This window comes from Peromyscus californicus, unplaced genomic scaffold (assembly GCF_007827085.1).
Source record: "Peromyscus californicus insignis strain IS unplaced genomic scaffold, ASM782708v3 Scaffold_9__1_contigs__length_137607984, whole genome shotgun sequence".
Classification (NCBI taxonomy): Eukaryota; Metazoa; Chordata; class Mammalia; order Rodentia; family Cricetidae; genus Peromyscus; species Peromyscus californicus.
Window position 1 is genome coordinate 16,559,022 of NW_026294617.1, and position 22,714 is coordinate 16,581,735.

At 41.9% G+C, this 22,714-nt stretch overlaps 1 pseudogene; it reads right to left on the reverse strand.

Annotated features, from left to right (window-relative positions):
• The window catches only part of LOC128105583 (zinc finger protein 431-like), a 28,498-nt pseudogene extending 13,402 nt beyond the window's left edge, over positions 1-15,096 (reverse strand).
• Between the last annotated feature and the right edge of the window lie 7,618 nt (positions 15,097-22,714).

Below are 22,714 nucleotides of genomic sequence, written 5' to 3' on the forward strand. Positions count from 1 at the left end.
ATTAAGTTCACACAGATTTCAGGTGTAAACTCTTGCCCCACGTTGGGCACCATTTGTAGCCAGAAGTTTTTTCCAGTCCCGCCAGGTCCCATGCTCTAGAGTTCTCTCTGCAAATGGATGTGATCTCCTGCTATGGCTTTGCAAACTGTAATGTCCCCTTGTGGTTTCAGGCAAACCTAGCCCCACTGATGCCCACATAGAAAACACTGTGGAAGAAGAATTACATGTCAATTTCCTGCCACGTGGATTATGTCACAAGATATGGAATCTGTCCAATCTACCTACCCCAAAGCACACAAAACTTAGAAACCTCTGTAGCTCACCAGAACTGTTCCTGCTCTGTGACAGTGAAGACAGTGACCCCCCACTCACGATGGCATGGCTTCTGGTCTCCCTCACAGCTCTCTATAGCTATCTCCCATTGCTACTTGTGATTCTTGGCCAGGTCCCTCTTTATTTCTATGTCCCCAATACAAGCCAGTGAGATTGGAGGACACTGATTCACTGGTCTATGTTTCCTTCTCACTGACCAGTCAAGACCCAGCCTAGAAGGAGTTTAAGGACTATCTTTCCAGCACTGGCCATCAGAGGAAGGATTAGGTTTTCAAAACAATGCTCAATTACATAGCATGAGGCAAGCCTACAGGAAACATTACTCTAAACAGAAATAAAAAAAAATCAACGGCACTTGAGAGAGAGGGAAAGAAATTATTAATGACCAAGAAACATTGGAAAACAGAAACAAATGGAGATTAAAAAAGAAATGCACTTAAAGAAAAAGAAATGTAAAAAATAATAACAATAATTGTTTTTTTAGCATGATAAAAGTAATTTATTTTTAAGATTAAAAAAACTTAGCTATATTGACTTTAAAAAAAAGAGTAGGACCTTCCCTAGTTGAGGAAATGCAATTAATAAATACTGATTGCTCTTGCCCACATGCTCACGTTGGCTGCTGAGATCTGTAACCTGACACAGAGTTACAGGCAATGGTCTTGAACTGACTTAATTTTGTCAAGCAAGACCGAACATATCTGCAAAGGAGAGTTGTCTAATTAGAAATTCAATATTCATTGGCTCTAACTAACTTTCTCAAATTGTACACCCACCAATCTGGTCTGTGTTCATTCACATGACAGGAATTAAAACATGCTGGGAAACTACAAAATCACTCCCCCTGCCACATTCAAGTCCTTTTTCATAATGATGATTCTAGCAGCTGATTGCCTACCCTGTGTCCCCCTGAAGTGCACACAATAAACTATTCCTCCTATCTCCTCTGAAGGCAGAAGCCATGCTCCACAAGCAAATCCTTTTCCTCTGACAATGGATAGACAACTACATGACACAAATGGGGAATTTTAAAACTGTGAGGTGGTAGAGTCACTTAATTTAAGAATTTATGTTTAATCATGGACACCAAGGTCATTTCCCTGGGGATCAACAGACTGGAATCAAGGTGACTTGAGTCTACATAGGAGAGTTTGTCTCAGAAACATTTTTCTAAATAGCTGGAGGTGCAGCTGTTCAAGAATTAATATGCCTTCCAAAGGAGAAATCACTCTATACACTTGAGATTAATAAAGAAAAATTTCATTAATGATAGCATGCATCCATCTCTAGCTAATGCTCAAAGAGGAGCCAGCCTAGATTTTGCATTCCACATGTTCTGTCATCCTTAACTTTCTTTTAGGTTCAGGCTCCAGTTATACTTTGAACATTTAAATAGGATCAGGAGATTGCAAGTCTAGCCACTTAGGCAGATGGGAAACTCACACAGCAAAGATAGTCCCAGTATTATTCCTTAAGTACACCACTAACCTGAAACAGCAGGTCATTCTTCAGTGACAGGGTCCTGACATAGAGGTGACAGGGGATGAGAAGGGTAGGAAAAGTAGAAGTCAGAAAAAAAGTAAAGACTGGGATGGGGAGGTCTTGCACGAGCTATGCCTCATGCCAAGTAATCTTCTTAAGAAGAATAGCATCTTCCAGTGGAAAATGAAAGACTTCTATGAAGTCAACAGAAGCTACCATACAATGGGGCAAACTCAGGAGGAGGCAATTCACACATTGCTGCATAAGGAGAACACAGAGTATCTCAGAAACATTACTGGCTAAGCACACAGTGGCCTTGGGATTGATAACCATAGCGCCATGTGGTAATAAGAGTTGTATTCTCAGGATCTGAAGCAACCCCTCCACAAAGGTCCTGGCCCAAGATCATTACAAGGTCTCCCTAGCATGTTCCTGGTTTTAAAGAAGGAGCTCTGTTTTATTCTCAATATATGAGGTCCTTAGAGAAAGCTCCCAAGTCCTAGACTCCAGGCCTTTCCTGGCTCTCTGAAGCACCTTCCTTCTCCCTGTGTGAGGGCCTAAAGGGAGTATTGTTGATCAGACCAGGCCCCAACACAACAGTGTTTCTCTTTACAAATAGTTGTCATCTTGTCCATCTGTCAGAACATGAAAACTGGACCTTTTTTGGCACACCGTGCCTTAAGGTTGGTTGAGACCCTGTAGTGCCCCCAGAGCAGTTTGTTAGAGGCCTGTTCTTTGATATAAGGATGAGCCTAGTGACTGCTTGAAAATCAGGGGTGTCTCCTTTGTCATAGTTTGGAGGCAAATGCCTGGATAATCCTGGTGAACAAATGCATATCCTAGAATCCTAATCTCTAACAGGCCTGGTTAGCATATACTTATCTTTGTGGTATTTTAGAGGCAACCCTCCCTTAACTAAATTCTACTTTCTATGACTTACTATCTCCTAAGCATTGTTAAATCCTTTATATCACACAATTGTAGATCACAGCTTAATAGTGGAGTGGTACTCAACACAAGAGATGCCATTTATAATCTCCACAAAATTATCTGCAAATGAATCTTTAACTTAAATATTGAATCCAAAGTACAAAACCTCTAGAAGATAGTGGAGAAACTAGGCCTTTCTGAATTTGGCTGCCTGCCTTCCATGGATGCACCAAAAGCATGTTGACCTTGACTACAAAGATGTTTCTTTTTTTAAATTTTTTAAAAACTTTTACTGAGAGCAGTTTTTTATTTTTATTTTTACTTTTTATTTTATGTGAATTGGTGTTTTGCCTGCATGTATGTTTGTGTGAGGGTGTCAGACCTTGGAGTTACAGACTCCAGTAGTGAGCCGCTATGTGGGTGCTGAAAATTGAACTAGGGTCTTCTGGAAGAATAGCATGTACTCCTAACCACTGAGCCATCTCTTCAGCCCCTAGCTCCCTGTTCCCAATGCTCTGAACAGAGGCAGCCCACAGAGCAATGTTACTCAGAGTCCTACACCTGGGTGCAGGGAGTTGCAATGGCCTCATGGGACCTCGAAGGACAGGGAATCTGGCTACAGGTTCCCACCCAACCCCAGAGAGGACTGCCACACTGGCTTCTGAGGCTCACCATTTGCTCCTCCTGACCTAGGGACAGCAGCCTCTTGCTCACCATGCCATGGCTTCCCAGCTCACCCATGCTCTCTCCTCTGCTCCTCCCAACAGCACAGGCAGCACACAAAACCACTGGTATACACTCTGTTACAAAGACAAGCCTGTAGCCTGGCTCTGGAAAGCCCACCCCCACCACTCTCCTCTGACTGGCAGGTAAGCCTGGAGGGCCTGATTGGCTAGTGAGGTCTGAGTGACAAGAGCACCTTCCTTAGGATAACTGTGTGCTTAAAGACTCTGTACAGTGATTGGTTCCTGGCCCTGCCTTCCACCAAGACACAGACCTTTTCCAGATCTGCAGACATTTCCATTACAACAGCACTTTGCCCCTGGCTCAAATAGCTGACCTTGCTATATTCCTGTACTCCACAGGCACTTCCCCTTCTTCCTCCTGGACACCATGTGGCTAGCTTGCACAGCCCATTACACAATGTGGAGTGGAGTGATTCCCCTCTCCACCAGGTTGAAGGATGCCCAGAATATTAACAATTAAAGAGAGATTTTTGGACACAAAATGAAATGTCTGTTTTATGGCTTCCCACTGAGGTCTGATGAACTCAGGTACTTTTTACCTGGTTGTCACAGAGACTTTAGACAACCAGGAGAAAAAACCAGGAATCAGATCACAGACAAGATAGATCTTTCTCCCACCACAATGCTGGATGGTGGTTCCATTGCTTTAGGAATTTTATTCCTGAAATTCATTTCAATCTCTTGATAATTTAACAACAATATGAAGTGTAGTCTTCACAACAAGTTGAATTCTTAGAGAGAAATGGAACAAGGAAGGATGCCTTTATGAGCACTACTGTTAGCTACAACATCTTCCTCTGGGCAGGTGGAAAAACACAACAACAACAGTATTAGTGAGGTTCTCTGTTTGAACAGAACTGATAGAATAAATCTCCATATGTAGATAGAAAGTGGATTTATTAAAATGTCTCACAGTCTGTGGTCCAGCTAGTCCAACATTGGCTGTCTACCAATGGAAAGGTCAAGAATTCTACTCAATTCATGAGGCTGGACGTCTCAGATAATCTTCAGTATACACTAGAATTCCTAAGAACTGGGCTCTAAAGAGAGTAAATGAATGACCTTCCTAGGCAAAGCCATGACAATCGGGCAGAGAAAGAGCTTCCTTCTTCAATATTCTTTATATATATATATATATATATATAATATATATATATATATATATATATATATAATATATATATATATATATATATATATATATATGGGCTGTGACCAGAAGGTCTGGCTGAGATTAAAGGTGGATCATCTTACCTCAGAGATCCACATTAATGAAGGGTCTTCCCATTTCAAAACCTTTCATTAAGAATAATCTCTCACAGGTATATCCAATTGTTGCAAACTACAGAAATATGAAATAGGGATTCACCATCATTGACTAGGTCAACCCATTAGAACTGGGGGCCCTGGTGGAGGAGTTAAGCCTAAAAGCAAGGTGTTTTGGAGTTATTGCCTTTTGAATGTATTGGCTGTTTTGGGCAGTGAATTTCTTGTGTGAAATTTTAGCTTTCCCATCTGTTACTACCTTGGGATTCATTTTGCAAAAGCTTCTGGCAGTGTGATTGATCATTTATTGGGGACAATTTCCCCTATGCATCTGAAGTATACTGATAACTTCCACTAGCTATGTGTGAAGACAGTCAAGCAGGCAAAAGGAAAAAAAAAAAAAACCCTCTTTCCCAAGATCAGGTCTTTGTTCCTTTTTCCAACATAAACTTAGAATCTGACTTCCTGCAATTATCTTTATTGGCAGGCATTGGCCACTGTCACTTTCTAGGCAAAAGTATTTCATTTGAGACATTTTCAGACATTCAAGGACAAAGCATTACCACATTGTTGATTTGCAACCCTTAGATAGATAAAAATGTGCCCTGGCTTTACCTCACCTGCAGATAAGAAAAACTATCCTGAGGTAACCTCACTAACCTTAAATTCTTAACTGCTTGTACTTCCTTTCTCCTCAGTTTATCAACAGAAGATTTTAGCTTAAGAGATTTATTGCTTGCATTTACCCTGAGATGTAGCAGGAAAGGTAATCAATTATTTGCTAGTTTGCAGAGAAAAATAAACTTTCCCACTGACCCTCTGAGGACCTGGCCTCCATGGTCAGAGGGCCTGGAAGGTGCCAGGTTCTGTTTCTTGTGTAAATTAAGCTTAATCCTATCTTTTTCTGCACCTTTAAGCAATAGGTGCAATCCTTAGATCTAAGAAGTTTCTTTTAAGAAACTTATTATAGCAAAAGTACTACAGCAGACCAAAAGTTGCAGGTCTTCCACTACTCCTTACACAGGTTGCCTAGTAACCCAGGATGCTTACCCTGCCCATTTGAAAAACAGCCTTTGGAAGCAGAGCAGAGAGAAAAAAACAGTTTTACCTTATCTGTGATTTTCACTATTAATAGGCTTTTAGCCTTATACCTAGCTACACTTGGGAATGTAGTTTGAGCACACGAATCCCCCCACTTAGATTGTCTTTATTGATTTAATCCTTGGTTGACCTCACCAGAAAACTTCCACCTTGTGTCATCAATGAAACCTGAGAGTTATTGCTCTGTGTGTGAATCCTATCAACTTCCTCTATGACCCTGAGAATTTCAAGACTTGCATTGCATTGCCAAAGAATTACTATCTGTAAATGTATATAGGCCAGGACATTCACTGTAGAGACGATGCTTTTTTAATAAAGAGACATGGCTTGAAAGAACACAGAGTGAGTAGATTCATTCCTCTACTATCAGTTCTAGTTTTCTTCCACTGGTTGTAGAGTCTCCTTTGGACTCTGAAACTCTTTAAGGCAGGCCCCTAAAGTCTTTCATAACCCTTACACAATTTTTTGTGTATTGGTTAATTCCAGAGGTAGTCAGTTTGGCTACCAAGAATAGTCATCACAAGAGCCAAGACAGAAGACGTGAGGAAGATTTCTTACCTGTAGGAGGCAAGGAGAACAGTGGAGTCATTTCCAAAGCAATGCTTTCTCTAAGCAAGAAAATCATGGGGATTTTACTGGGGGGTCTAGACATGTTCATACAGAGTTATGCTCTTCTTACAATAACAAAGGAGAGAGAACATAAATAGAGAAAACACAAAGAAAAAGTCACTTATCAGCACTGTGGTCACTGCTCTCAGTTGGATGGCTCTGCTGAGCAAATAAGGCTTCTTTTGCCTCAGAGCAGGCTGACTCAGAAGAAGGCCACAGCTGCTTCCACACAGGATCATTTTAACTAGGAGTTCATTTTAACAAGCCCTGGCTGCTGTCTGTCTCAGGACTGTGACATCACTGTAGAGAATTCCATTCTTTCCTTTTTATAACTTAAAAAATTTAGTTATATGGGTATTTTGCCTGCATGTGTCTTTGCACAGTACCTACAGATACCAGAAGAGGGCAGGATATGACTGGGACAAATGGTTAGCTACCATGTGGGTTCTGGGAATGGAACCTGGGTCCCCTGTAACAACATCCAGTGATCTTACCTGCTGAGCAATCTCTCTAGCCCCTTTTATTATTTAAATTTTATTTCCATACATATTAATTAAAAGATACAGCATCACTTTCCCCTTGTTCTCTCTTCACTCCATCCCTTTTCCAGTGTTTCCCTTCCAACTTCTTCCTTGTCAAGTATGTATGAGTAAGTATGCTGAAATCCATGAAGGTAACCTGCTGAGTCTGTTTTTGTTGGTTGTATATGGTTGCAGGGCTGACGACAGTGTAATAGAGAGCAGTAAGGGAATGTACATTAGTGACACAGAAGAGGAATCAAACCTGTATGTTGAAAGTGTGTTTCAGTAAGAGGCCTTGCAGATGTCCATGAATTCATATCCACGTTCTTTTCATTTTGAACACCAAACAGGGTGGTGAAGTAGTCTCATTTCTATTAAACTGATAAAATAACCTGACTCAAAGTAACTATGGGGGAAAACATTCACTTGATTCATAATTTTATGGTACATCCCTATCAAACAGGACCTTTCCTGCCATGGTCCCCAAAGTATCATGATGTTAATAATGTAAAACACTCTCACCTTCTTAAATCCCAAAGTGTTGAAAAATTTCAACATTTATTAAGTCTACAGACACATAAATGTATATTCTGTGAAAAAAAAGAGTAAGAGCCCACTGTTTTCAAAAAGGGGAGAACAGGAGAATAGCAAATAATCAATCACATTTAAGGAAACCAAAACCTAGCAGCTTCCTGTATCACACTGTACAAGTTCTGAGACTCTAATGATATTCTGGGCTCTCAGAGACTGAGGAAGCTCCATGTTTCAGGCTCTGCCATCACTAGCACACACAGCTTACCTACCATCCCAGTTCTACTCTGCAACTGCAGCTCTCCTTGGTCATCCTACAGTCCAGGAACCTACCACCCCTTCAGGTGTCCACTGGACTCACTGACCTCTCAGGGCCTCTCCATAGGTGTTTCAAATCTGTTCCAGTGTCATCAGCTCTTCATGAGCCCTTCAGTCTTGGATTGGCAGGCAAGATACTGAGGCAGAAGAATCCCAGCAAATTACCAAACTGTCTGGGCTCTGCCCAGATAGAAAGCAAATGTGGTATCTATTCCTTCGGTCTACTGTATGTGGATTCTACTTTTACCTGACAGCTTACTGAATTTGAGGGGACCTAAAGGGGTAAAGAATAAACACAGCAGACAGGAGGAGACGTGAAGGAGATGGGAAAGGACAGGAGGAGACAGGAGAGGACCTGAGTGTCCCCAGGGCACTGGAGGTGCTTCAGTTCTCTGAGTCCCAGTATCAGCTCCCTGGAGTCTCTCCTGTCTGGTCCATCTAGTCCTGACCTCCTGGAGATGGTGCACTGATGGAGCCTGGGAAGTGGTCCTATTCCCAGCCTTGCAGTTACCATTTGTACCTCAAATCAGCTTGGCTTGCCCTCAGTCATGTGACAAGAACACAGAAATGTGAGCAAGGAAGGATAGAAAGATATTAACCCCATCCAATCAGTGAACTGTCAAAGTCTTCTCCCCATCCTCTACACTCACATCCTGAGATCCTGCCACCCTAGAAATGTTGTGAGCCTGGATTTTAAGGCAACTGGGACTTACATCTCTCACAGCTGCGACCTTGGGGTTCACATGCCTCATCATAGAACATATCTTGATCCTCAGATGTGAGATTGTTCAGAGGTCCGCAGGCTTATTGTAGTCTGGGGAAATATACTGAGCCCAAGACAGTCTTGTCTGTTCCTGGGGGACTGCCTCCATACCCCATTGTGCACTCAGTCCTTGGATGATGTTAAAACCCTCAAACTCCAGCCTCTGCCTCCTAAATTTTGGGATCACAAGACTGGGACACCTTATCTGGCTTTGGTGACTTCTTATTCAACTTTACTGAGTGTCATGGTGTGAACATGTGGACACTCAAAAAGTAAGATTTCTAAAAATGAATAAGAAGAACGTTTATAAGAAGTAGCCTTGGCTCCTAGGATTCCACAAGGATGACCCCACCTGGGAGTGCTGGCAGTGGTCTAGAGGGTGCCTGGACTGGTCTACTCTGGGGACCGGTCTACTGAATACCCTAACCGCCATCATAGAGTATTTGTCCAGTGACTGATGGAGGCAGATGCGGAGATCCACCGCCAGGCACCAGGCTGAGCTCCAGGAATCCAATCGATGAGACAGAGAAGGGATTCCGCAGGCGGGGAACATTGAGATCATGATGGAAGATGTGCAGATGGCTGGCTACACTGGTGGAAGCCCATGAACTGTAGACTAATGGCTGTGGAGCCCCCATGGGACTGGACTAGGCCATCTGGATATGGAAGGCAGTTGATTGGCTCGAACAGTTTGGGGGGCACCCAGGTAGGGGGATTGGGATCCATCCCTCGTGCATGGGCAGGCTTTTGGGAGCCCAGTGTTTGTGGTGTGACACCTTGTGCAGCCTTGGTGCAGTGGGGAGGAGCTTGGACCTGCCTAGGCTCAGTGTGCCAGGCTCTGCTGACTCCCCACGGGAGACCTTGATTTGAGGAATGCGGGGATGTGGGGTGGCTTGGGAGGGAGGGCTGGGGGTAGGAGGAGGGAGGAAATGGGATCTGTAGGTGGTATATATTTTGTAGAGTGAGTAGAAAATTTCTTAATAAACAAAAATGAAAAAAAAAAAGAAGAAGTAGCCTTGGTGGGAAATAATGGTGGTTGATCACACTGTATCCACAATCAAGAAGCAGACAGTGATGAATGTTGGTCATTATTATATAAATCCATGGAATGGAATGGTGTTGTCACTTCTAAAAGGGACAAGAGTCTTCTCAATGAACTTAATATACAAGATAATCTCTCATAAGCACACACCAGAGAATATCATAATCTAGATAAGCTCTTACAGGTATGGCTGGAGGAGTGTTCCTTGGCTGACTCTAGATCTTATCCAATTGAAAATCAATATTAATCATCACACAAAATTAATAAAATTTGCTGTGTATACTGCTTGTGTAGACAGGGACAATGTTCCTTTTTTGGTGATATCTCAAATACAAATGAGCCATGCTTGAGGGCAACGATATAAAAACCTTTGAGTATGGACTCATTCCTTTCCCAGATGTAAGCAGCAATTTGCTGAGAATCTTCAGGGCAGGATTATGAACCCTATGCAGAGTAAGGCACCATGTAGAACTCTTGTGACCCATGCTTTTACCTTATTAAATCAGAATCCTATCCAAGTCACCTCAGCAACTGACCTATGATCTTTTTGCCAAAGAGAAGAAGAGACAGAGACAGAGAGACAGAAAGAATTCCTAAGGACCCATTAAAACAAAACTTACAAAGTCAATAGAACTGTAAACATGGCTTTGTGTCAGTTGTTAAGTGTGGCTCTCCCTCACAAGACCACACTTTTCCAAAAGTCCTTTCTTTCTACTAATATCTGTGCTAAATCCATGATAAACATCTCTTTATAGACAAGTGTGGTCACATGAGGGAGAGGCAGGTGGATGTCTGTGAGTTCCAGGTCTAGCTATCTACTACATAGTGAGCTCCAGGTCAGACAGGGTTAGAGAGTGAGACTGTGTCTCAAAACAGACTCAATCCAAAAATCTCTACATAATAAACTTTAGGGCTGAGAAAGTGAGCTAACAGATAAAGTACTCACCTTGCAACTACCCCTTTAATTCTGCATTATAAAGCCAGTTGCAACAGTGTATGCCTATAATTCAATGCTTTTAGGGCAAGATAAAAGGCAGGCAGCTACCTATGCTTCTATGTGTATAGAAATTAAATAAACACAGAGCTCACAACTTTCACAAAATTAACTCAAAGTGACTCTTAAACTGTTATTTTTCTGACCCGATAGGTACTGATGTTTCTTCCAGAGAGGACCTATGTTCTAAAGCTCTCTCTGCAAAGGGAGGTGATCTCCTGCAGATCCTGCTATGGCTATGCAGCCTTCATGGTCCCTTGTGTTTTCAGGCAAACCCAGCTTCAATGATGCCCACACAGAAAACATCGTAGAAGAGTAATTCAGTGTCTGTTTCCTCCCACATAGATTATTCCATCCCACAAGATGTGGCATCTGCCCTATTCACCCGCCCTAAACCATGCAAATCTGAGATACTTCTGCAGCTCAGAACTCCCTTTTGTCCCTTGGAACTGACCTTCACTGAATCACACCATAGTGGCTGGCAGTAGCAGAAAGCTAAAAGCATTCTAATCATGCACTGCTGAAGGATGATCCCCATCAGTCCCTTTCTACCATTTTCTAAACTGTCTGTAACATTTATAAAACAAACCTGAAAGGGAAATGTACCATCCAGAACTTGCAGAAACCAGACCTTCAGTTTTCCAATCTGTCTTCCCAGATTCCCACTGTCACAGAAGCAATGCCTGCGTGTGCACACTGGACAGTGATATTACAAGCATCATAGCCTCCCATGCCAGGGTGGCAGAGCCTTCTCATCCCCAGGGAATTCACACTCACTAAGGATCAGAGGCCAAGGGACACTGCCCAGGTCACCACAGGGACCAACAGAAAGTCTGTCTCATGGTCTATCCCAGTCCCAGCAGCTCAGACTCTTGACAGCTCGGCCAACCTGCTCTTCCTGATCTGGGGACAGTGGCCCCAACACTCATCATGGCATGAATGTGGTCTTCCTTACAGCTCCCTACAGTAGAGGCAGAGGAGAATCCTGGAAATAACCTGTAAGCTCCCTCCTACTGGTGCTCCTGATGGCTAAGCCTTCCCAAAGCTCATTAGTTAGAACCACCCAGTTGGACCTCAGGACATTAGTAATGCTCATCTCTACTGGGGAAGCAGAGATCAAATGACTCAAACTGCACAAACCCTCCCAGCTCTCCCCTTCCACACTAAGGTCAGACATGGCCCTAGTCTGGGAAATTTGTAGTTTAGTATCTTCCATTTTCCAGAGCACTTCCTGTTCCAAGGTACAGGGTCCTTTGCATGCACATTCCATTACCCATCAATGCCCAGTGAAGCCAACCCTTTGCTTCAGAGCTGGGAGGACTGACGCCAAACACAGGTCACATTCAAACAGTAACTGTTGTTAAAGCAGAAATAGGCCATGGATTAGAACACAATGAAGGGTCTATGGGAGGGCTTGGAACTAGGAAAGAGATAGTGGAAATGAGGTCATTATAATCCAAAAAAATTATGTTGGAAAGTTGAAACAGGCTTTATGGCCATGTGCTCCAGAGACTAGGGATGTGTACTAGAGCACACTAAGTACTACTCATGCATTTCTCCCAGGCTGTACATCTTAAACCTGGAAAGCAGTAATATTAGGCAGGGCCACACCATTTTACTCAGTTCTTCTATTTAGGTTGAACTGGTATAACTACTGTAATTTTTTTTAAAGATTTATTTATTTATTTATTATGTATACAGTGTTCTGTTTACAATTATCCTTGCAGGCTAGAAGAGGGCACCAGATCCTATTATAGATGGTTGTGAGCCACCATGTGGGTGCTGGGAATTGAACTCAGAACCTCTGGAAGACCAGACAGTGCTCTTAACCTGTACGTCATCTCTCCAGCCCACTACTGTAATTTTGTTTCAGGAAAATTCTTTATCCAGATTCTTGATTGTCTGGTCTGTGAAAAAGAGAAATGACCAGTCAGGACATTTATGGACTATCTAAAATTGATGACCTCACTACTCATTGCTACTGTCTGTCAACTGTCACAGCAGGAAAGCTTTCAACCTCTTCTTGCCAACCCTTTCTGTGCTGTGACTACACCTGCTTTACTGTGGGTCAGTGAACTCAACTCTTACACAGGTCCCACTTCATCTGTAATTTCACAATGAAATCTAGCAAGGTTGGAGGACACTCATTCACTGGTCTATTTTTCCATCTCACGGACCAGTCAAGGCCCAGCCTGGAAGGATTTGCAGGACTGTCTTCCCAGCACTGGGCAGCAGAGGCAGGATTTGGTGTTCAAATCAGTTCTCAGTTATATAGTGTGAAGCAAGCCTGAGCTACAGGGGACATTGGTCTAAACCAGTGGTTCTAAACTTTCCTAATGCTGTCATGCTTTAAAACAGTCCCTTATGAGGTGGTGACCCCCCAACTATAAAATTATTTTTACTGCTACTTCATACCTAAAATTTTGCTGCTGTTATGAATTGTAATAAAAATATCTGCATATTCCAATGGTCTTAGACAACTCCTGTTAAGGGGAGCCTTGATCCCTCAGGTTGAGAACCACTGCTCTATAAACTGATATAAATAAATAAATAGCACCCAAGGAAAAAAATTGAATAAAATCCTTAATGGCTAGGAAACACTGGAAAACAGAAACAATGGAGATTAGAGCTATAATACATTTAAAGAAAGTGAAATTTAAAAAATGATACCACTAATTGACCTTTTAAAATGAAAGAAATAATTGGAAGAACACTTAGCAGTACTGACTTTGCAACAGAGTAGGCACTTCCCTGCTAGAGAGAATGCCATTCATAAGACACTGCATGACTTTCCCATGTAAAGTGTCAGCTGCTGGGTGCTATAAGCTGACACATGGAGTTAAAGCCAATGGCCTGTGTCTCAAACCTCTGAGCTGACTTAACTGTGTCAACCAGGAATGTACATATCTGCATAGGAGAGTTCCCTAACTGGAAACTGAAGACTCAGTACTTCAAGTTACCCTCCCTAAATTGTACATCCACCAGTTCTGTCTATCTTCATTCACATGGTTGGAATAATACCAGGAATTAAATTACACAGAAAGTCACTCCCCCTGCCCAACAGGTCCTTTTTTATGATGGAGACCTCTGCAACTCACTGCCTTAAACTCCAGCCCATGACCTAGCTATTGCCTAGTCTGTTTCCCCGTGCAGTGTACACAGGACACTGTTCCTCCTCTTCTGGCCTAAAGGGAGATGCCATGCTCCACACACAAATCCTTTCCTGTTACAGAAATGGACAGTCCACTATGTGACTCAAAGTGGTTACTTTAGAACTCTGTGGTGCTACAGACCTGAAATCCAAGAATTCCTGGTGCTTAGTCGGGACAATAGCAAGGGAAATGCCCTGTGGGGATACAGACAGGGTTCAAGTCCACCTCAATCTACATCAGAGATCCTGACTCAAAATAACTTTTCAAAAAGACTGGAGATACAGCTGTTTTAGACTTAATATATCCTTGATTGGACATCAGGACTTAATGTTGGTTGTGACCCTGTAATATCCCCTTGAATAGCACTGTTAGAAGCCTGTTCTTTGACAGGGGTCAGGGAATGGTGGACCCTTTTGGTTGGTTGTAAATCAGGGTTTTCTCCTTTGTTATGAGAATGTTGCTTAATGGCTGGTTAGTCCTGGGGAACAAGCATTTACATCTTATACTAATCTCTAAAAGGCACGGTTAGCATACTACTTATCTTAGGGATGTCTGGGAGACAGCCCTCTCTTATCTTAATTCTACTTTGTTACTTAATGTCTCCTAAAAATGGGTAAATCACTATACCATCAATTCTATTGCCATCCGTTCTACTCTTCTACATCACAGTTTAGCAGTGGAGTGCTACTCTACACAGGAAATGCCCTTTAGAAGCTTCACAAAATCAACTGCAGACAGATACTAAACCTAAATGTTAAATGTTAAAAGTGTAGAATTTCTGAAAGATACTAGAGAGACCGGGGCTCTCCGTGTTTGGCAAATCTGCCTTCCATAGTGACAATACAAGCACTACAGGCGCCAGCATTTCACAGTGACATCAACAACAAGGATATTTCTAAGTCTTGTTCCCAATGCAGAAACAGCCCATGCAGTGAAGTTATTCAGAGGCTGCTGCCCCAGCCCAGGGAGTTGCAAGGACCACGCAGGACACGCAGGATCAGGAAGGAACACTTAGGACTCGCAGGACCACACAGGACCACGCTGAACTGTGCATCTGGCCACTGCTTCCCACTCAGCCCCTAGGAGGACCCACCAACCGGCTCCCAGGGCTCGGCTGGCCGCTCCTCCCAGTCTGGGGAAAGCAGCCCCTCGCTCACCGTGGCTGAACATTCCTCCCCGTCTGAGAACAGAAGCCTCTCGCTCACCATGGCGTGGCTGCCAAGCACTCTACCCACAGCAGTGCCCACGGCACAGCACAGGGGCCAACTTCCGACTTCCTCCACAGAGGAGTTGTGCCAGAAGCCTAGCACCCAGAGGAAGAACCCTCCCATCTGACTGGCGGGTCTGCTCGAGGCCCTGATTGGCTAGTGAGGCTGAGTGACAGGACCGGGTAAGCTGAAGGGAAACAGCACAGTGGTTCCCAGCCCTGGCTTCCACCTGAAACACAAACCTATCCCAGATTGGCTGGAGATTTGAGCCAAATTCCACAGCAAGTCTCTAGTTAATATAAACCAATGGGTTCAGTTTTAAAAGAAAGTATACATTTTCAGAAGGAGGCTACTCAGACACTATTGCACAAGAGGAACACAGAGTATCTCTAGAACATCATTATAAACAAAGTCTACAGTGGCTGGGACTGATTACCACAGCCCCAGGTGTGGAAAGAGATGGTTCTCAGGATCTGAAGCAAACCCTTCAAAGGCCCTGGTCCCAGACCTTTACAAGCTCTCCCAAGCATAATCCTACTTTTAGAGAAGGAACTCTTTTTTCCCCTCTCTATACATCAGGGCCTTAGAGAAACCTCCCAAGGCTTAGACAGGTTGCAAAACTAAGAGAGGCATAGTTTCTCAAGTTATCTTCTAGAAGTTCTGCACTTTGAATTTGACATTTATGTGTAAGATCCATTTGGAGTTAATTTTGTGGAGATTACAAATGGCATCTCATGTACTGGGTAGCACTCCTCTAACTGAGCTGTGATGTAGAAGAGTAGAACTGGTGATATAAAGAATTTAGCAATGCTTAGGACATAGTAAATCATACAAAGTGAAATTTAGCTGGGGGGTGGGGACTGCCTCTAAAAAAATCCCAAAGCCAAGTAGTAAACCAGGCCTGTTACAGAATAAGATGCTAGGATGTAATTGTTTGTTCAGCTTTTATGTATAGTGGTCACATGTCTACACATGTGCTAATGGGATGTGCATCTATGGAGAGGATAGATCAAACCCTCTGGGTAAAGATCTCTCTATACTAAGCTGGAGCATCATAGTTTTAAGAGGGATTTCGTAGTTTTGCTGTACTGGATGCTGTACACATCTATTCGTTGATTTTTTTAAAAAATGTATTTGCTGTTTCTTTGTATTGCCTACATACACCCATTAAAAACCAAAAACCAAAAGCATGGTTATAGTAGTAATGCCATGTATTATATGAAGACTGCCCTGTGTTTTCTCTAAGGACTAAATTATTACATTACCTTATACACAGTTTCTATTCAGCTTTCTTTTGTTTGATTCTTGTTCCTCAGCACTATCTAAGGACAAACAATTGGCACCATCCTATGATCAGCTGTGCCTGCTTATAAGGGATGACCACCATCAGGTTTGCTGACTATTGATATTCCATCACAGAAAGGTATTCCCTCCTTCTGAGTGTACAGCCTCTTTCCCATGCAACTGTATGTGATTCAGGCCTAATGACCTGTGACCTCCTGGGACACTGGGTGGAGCCTGATGAAGTGCTCCTATCCTCAGCCTTATAATTACTGTTTGTGCCTCTAACTTGCTTGGCTTGCCCTCAGTTAAGTAACAAGGGCATTGAAATGTGAGAAGGAAATGTGCAGAAATATATCAGCTCCATCGATTCAGCAGCCTGGCAAAACCTCCTCCCCATCCCCTACCCTCACACATCCTGAGATGCTACCACTATAGAAATGTTGTGAACTTGAATTTCAAGACAACAGGGACTCACATATCCCACAACTCAGAACTTGGGGTTCATATGCCTCATGGAAGAAGACACCTTGAGCCTCAGAAATGAGATTATCCAGAGGCCGGCAGGCTTGTTCTGGTCTGTAGAAGATAACAAGGGACAGATTCCTCCACCATAGACTTGTATGATCCATACACCATTGTACACTCAGTCCTTAGATGTTTTTGTAACCCTCAAACTAAGGTGTCTGCCTCCTAAATTTTGTGATCACAGGGTTGGGACACCATATCTGGCTTTGGTGACTTCTTAGTCAACTTTACTGAGTATCATGGCATGAACATGTAGAAATTCAAATGTAAGATTTTAAAGTAAATAAAAAGAAGGTTTATAAGAAGTAACCATGGTGGTTGATCACATTGTATCCATAGTTAGGAAGCAGACAGAGATGAATTTGGTCATTATTACATAATTCAGTACCAAATCTGTGGTATGGAATGGGGCTATCACTTTTGGAAAGAAAAAGAGTCTTCTCGTCTCAATGAACTGAATATACAAGATAATCTCTCATAAGCACACACCAGAGAACCACAGGTTCTAGATAAGCCCTCACAGGTATGGCTGGAGGAGTGTCCCTTGGCTGATTCTAGATCTTATCAAATTGAAAATCAGTATTAACCATCACACAAAGTTCATAAAATTTGCTGTGTAGACTGCATGTGTAGACAGGGACAATATATTTTTTTTGGTGATATCTCAAAAACCAATGGCCATGTTTGAGGGCAAAATACATAAAAAACCTTTTGAGTATGGACTTACTCCTTTCCCAGATGTAAGCAGCAATTTGCTGAGAATCTTCAGGACAGAATTATGAACCCCATGTAGAGTAAGGCACCATACAGAGCTCTTCTGACCCATGCTTTTACCATATAAATCAGAATCCTGCTAAAGCCACCTCAGCAACTGACCTATGATCTTCTTACCAAAGAAAAAGAGAGAGAGACAGAATCAGAGAAAGAGAGACAGAGAGGCAAAGAGAAAGGAGAGAGAGAGAGAGAGAGAGAGAGAGAGAGAGAGAGAGAGAGAGAGAGAGACTCTCTAAGGACCCATTGAAACAAAACTTACAAAGTCATCACAACTGTATACATGGCTTTGTGTCGATTGTTAAGTGTGGCTCTCCCTCACAAAACCACACTTTCCCAAAAGCCCTTTCTTTCTACTAATATCTGTGCTAAATCCATGATAAACATCTCTTTACAGGCAAGTGTGGTCACATGAGGGAGAGGCAGGTGGATGTCTGTGAGTTCCAGGTCTAGCCTCTCTATGATACAGTGAGTTCCAGGTCAGGGTTTGAAAAGTGAGACTGTTTCTCAAAACAGACTCACTCCAAAAAATCTCTATTTAATAAACTTTAGGGCTGAGGAAGTGGGTTAACAGATAATGTACTCACCTTGCAACTATCCCTTTACTTCTGCATTATAAAGCCAGTTGCAACAGTACATGCCAATGCTTTTAAGGTAATTTTAAAGGCAGAGAGGAGAAATCCTGCAAAATATGAATATGTGATAGCAAATTAGAGACCGTGTCTCTAATGTACCGATGGGAAAGAACCAACAACTAAAGTTATTCTCTGAATTTTTACACCCATACTATGACACATATGCACAACTTTCCACACACAAATGAGCACACACAAACAAACAGTCAGAAGAAAATATATAATAAAATTACAAGTTGTATGATGGGGACACAACTTTTATTCCAAAATTTGGAAGGCAGAGCCAGGCAGAATTCTTGGAGTTTAGGGCCAACCTTGTCTACATTCTGAGTTCAAGGACAGCCACAAATACATAGAAAGACTCTTTCTCAAAATAAAATTCTAACTCTGATTATTTATTGTTTTTTTAATTATAATATAATTTAATTTTACATATCAGCCACGAATTCTCTTGTTCTCTTCCCTACCGCTGCCCCTTGCCTTCTCCCCACCCCACCCCCCTTCCCATCTCCTCCAGGGCAAAGACTCCCCTGAGGATTGTCTAACTCTGATTTTTATTTACTCATCCTGAAATCCTTTTCCAAAATACACCACAGTGTCCAAGCTTAACCTGAGCAGAGGTCCCTATGAACACCCAGTTTGCAGCAACACAGCATGAGGCTGTGTCTCTGTGTCTTTCATCCTTTCACAGAACCGATATTTTTGTCTGACCATTCTCAAGTCTCACTAAATAATTTTAGGAGAGCCTACCTGAGCCATAAATGGAAGTGAAGAGACAGGAAATCCTCAAACAGTTTGAGGAAAGCATGTGTTATATGCTTTCACACACACACACACACACACACACACACACACACACACACACACACGGGCACAAATGAAAGAAGAACAAAACTAAATAAGGAAGAGCACAGGAGATTCAGGATGATGTCATTTCCAGTGTCACCACTGGTCCCTGTCAAATTAGTCCCAGAAATGAATGTAGCCAAGCACAGTACGTAGCAGAGCTAGGCAGATTTCCTTGAATTCAAATCAGCTTGGTCTACATAGGGAGTATGATAATAAGACGTTTCTTAATAGCACACACATCATACACACACACACACAATCACAAATATAGTTTAATATAATTTTGCATTTTGTTTGTTATAGGATCTCATTAGAAAGTTCTAGCTGGCCTCAAATTCACTATCTATAAACAGCTTAATAAATAATATATATTGAATATTTTAAAATAAATACCAGTAAACATTTTCTTTTATACCATTGGCTTATTATTCAAAATTGGCAGTTTTCTACACAAGATGGAGCTTCCAAGGAATTTCCTGTATATTGACTTATATTTCAAGAGAACTGGAAGTGGGAGAAATTTTAAAGTTTACATTCCTAGGTTGTTTTCCTCCATCCAATCATTCTATAAAATCAATATCAATTTTTCTTGAACTTTTTCTAATTTAAAAATATTTTAACTAGTTTGTTTGAAAATTGAGTTGTTTGCACATTTTGTTTTATGCTAAGATTCCAACTGTGCAGGCTGAAATAATGCCTACTAAAATAAATATCCAGCTGCCAGTAACTCAATGAATTTTTAAGAGTTTTCTAAAATAGAAAATTTAAGTATTGTATTGAAATTTTTGTAATACCACTCTTTTTTAAATTTTACTGGGATCAAAAAATAAAGGAGGTTGTTGATACAAAATTATAGTATAATATGTTGTGCTATCAACACATTAAGTTAAATCGCTGTTATTGTATGTTACATGAAATAAAGAATGACTACACTGGATTACTGAGTTTTCTATTAATAACACATGAAGAGCAACAACACAAGCTTATGTGTGATATGATTATATCAAAAGTAAAATTAGCAGCATTCTCATAATATTTTCTCTCTAATGGGTAATAAATCATGTCTTAGAGTTTCTATTGCTGTGAAGAGATACCATGATCATGACAACTCTTATAAATGAAAAACATTTAATTGAGGTGACATACATTTTCAGAGATTTAGCCCATTATCATCATGGTACAACATGGTGGTGTGCAGGCAGACATGGTGCTGGAGAAGGAGCTGGGTATTGTACAACTTGACCCACAGGTAAAGGAAATGGTCTGGGACATTGGGAGTGACTTGAGCATATATTAGACCTCAAAGCTCACTCCCACAGTGACACACTTCCTTGAACAAGGCCATACCTACTTCAACAAAGCTGCACCTCCTAATAGTGCCACTCCCTTTGAGCTTATGGGAGCCAATTACATTTAGACTACCACAGGTACTAAGTATTAATGTTCACAAGGAAGTATGACATGTTCTCCTGTGTGAGGAAACAATGAACTCACAGTATTGAGAAAGATCAAAAGTATGTTTGTTTCCATACCATAAGACCATGAAATTTTCAGTGGAGCCATCCAAGGCCCCATGATAGATTATATGAAGTATTCAGTTTACCTTTAACCCAATGTAGGAATAATGACAAGGTTGTTCCTTGTCCTTCAATTGGACACAGAGGAAGTAAGGCACTTTCTTAACACTGGTTATGTTTTCTGAGATGCCTGTTTTAACTCTGCTTCCAATACCTTGCACAGGGTAATTTTATTGCACAGGTAACTGTTATTTTTCCCATTTTTTCATTTCATGAGAAAAAGCCATACCATTATTAATTCCAAGGCATCCTGATGTATTATTTGTTATTCATGGCCAAACATATGTGAATCAGAAGCCTTACGATAATGAGCATAGTAAAAACATATATGTCTTTTAGACATGTAAAAATAGCACAGTCAGGAACTCCACTACACCCAAGGCTGCACCTGATAACCAGAATTCAATGACATCACTCAAAATAACCAGAAACAGTCTTAGAACCCCATGATGTCCACTGGACAGTTTATAAGCAGAGACCAAGAGTAATGCTCTGCTCTCCAAATCTGGAGATATGCCACCTTGAACTTCACTGTGGCTGGAAAGTCTCACCCAGGATCCTCACTCTCTAATTAGAGACATCTTTTAAAGACTGGAACAGACCTTCAGCTAAAATACACTACAGAGGTCAACAGTGCTGGAGGATGTCTTTCTGTACACTGTGAATATATGTTGTTCCCATTGGTTAATAAATAAGCTGCTTTGGCATATGGTAAGGCAGTTTAGGGGAAGGTGGGAAATCCAAGGAGAGAGACAAGAAAGAGAAAGGCAGAGTCTAGATAGATGGCAGCCTGCTGCCTAAAGAACAATATGCCAGCAGACTGGTAAAGCCACGAAAGACATGGCCATATATAGATTAATAGTTACGGGTTGAGTTAAATGATAAGAGCTAGCTAGCAAGAAGCCTGCCATAGGCCATACAGTTTGTAAATAATATTAATCCTTTGAGCGACAAGTGGTTGCAGGACCATAGGGCTAGGTGGGACAGGAGAAAACTTTTGACTACACAGCAGCATTGGGGAAATAGGCTTAGGACCGTAGCTAGGAATTCAGACTGTGAACCTTGTGTGATGGCCATCAACACAATAAAGTATAACATTTGTTACACTAAATATGCACATCCACCTTCTTGTTCATGACGTTTCTCTTTTCCCCACTTCCTCTCCAGCATTTGTTGTCAGTTGTTTAGTGGGTCTTTGCCATTCTGACTGCAATTACAATTCTTAAAAAGAAACCAAAACCTGTTCCTATTTCTATGAGAAACAGGAACAATTTATAATATCAACAACCTCCCTAGTACTGATAATAGCCAATATAACTAGTTTTTTAAAATAAAAAATAGCAAATGCCTCAAAACAACAGTTATGAGTTCCTCTGCCTCATACAATTTCCATTTTACTGAGGAGCTCACCTATGAGGATTAGCCAGGCTGCCCAGGAACACTCAAACTCTAGGAACTTCTTATACTTTTGGTTTTCAGCCTGGCCTTTAATGGTAGAACCATCTCTCAGGCCTGACTAGCAATTTCTAAGGACTAAGAAGGCAGTAGTTGCCTCATGGAAAGCTTTGTAAAGCAGCAAGGCATGAAGAAATATTTGGAAGGCACTTGGGTTCAAAGAAGGGCATACAGAGTGGCTTACAGGCTAAGGAATCAGAAGGCAACCTGGTGGTGAGAAGGTCCTTAAAAAGTTCATAGAGATACATGCCTCACTCTCCCTGTATCAGAGGTTCACCTGTATGGCCATGGTGAGCTGTTCCTGGGCTGTTCCCAGCATCCCACCACTCCTGATAGCTACAGCAGAATCAGTATGACCTCCACCTCTCTGGGTTTCACCATCAGACTTAGTTGACACCTTGCTCAGCAAGACTCAGGTCCTGGGGATCTCCAGGGACCAGTAATAGGGATGTAAGGGATTAGGCAGAGTTATGTTCCTGGAAGACCTCTTTCAACTCTACAGATATTCACAGATAGGCAAGACAAATGCTGGGTTGGTAAACAGGGCCTGTGCAGACCAGCATTCCTGTCTTTCTGAGCCAAGCCTGCCATCACCTACTAAATGTACCCTCTCCTTGAGGCA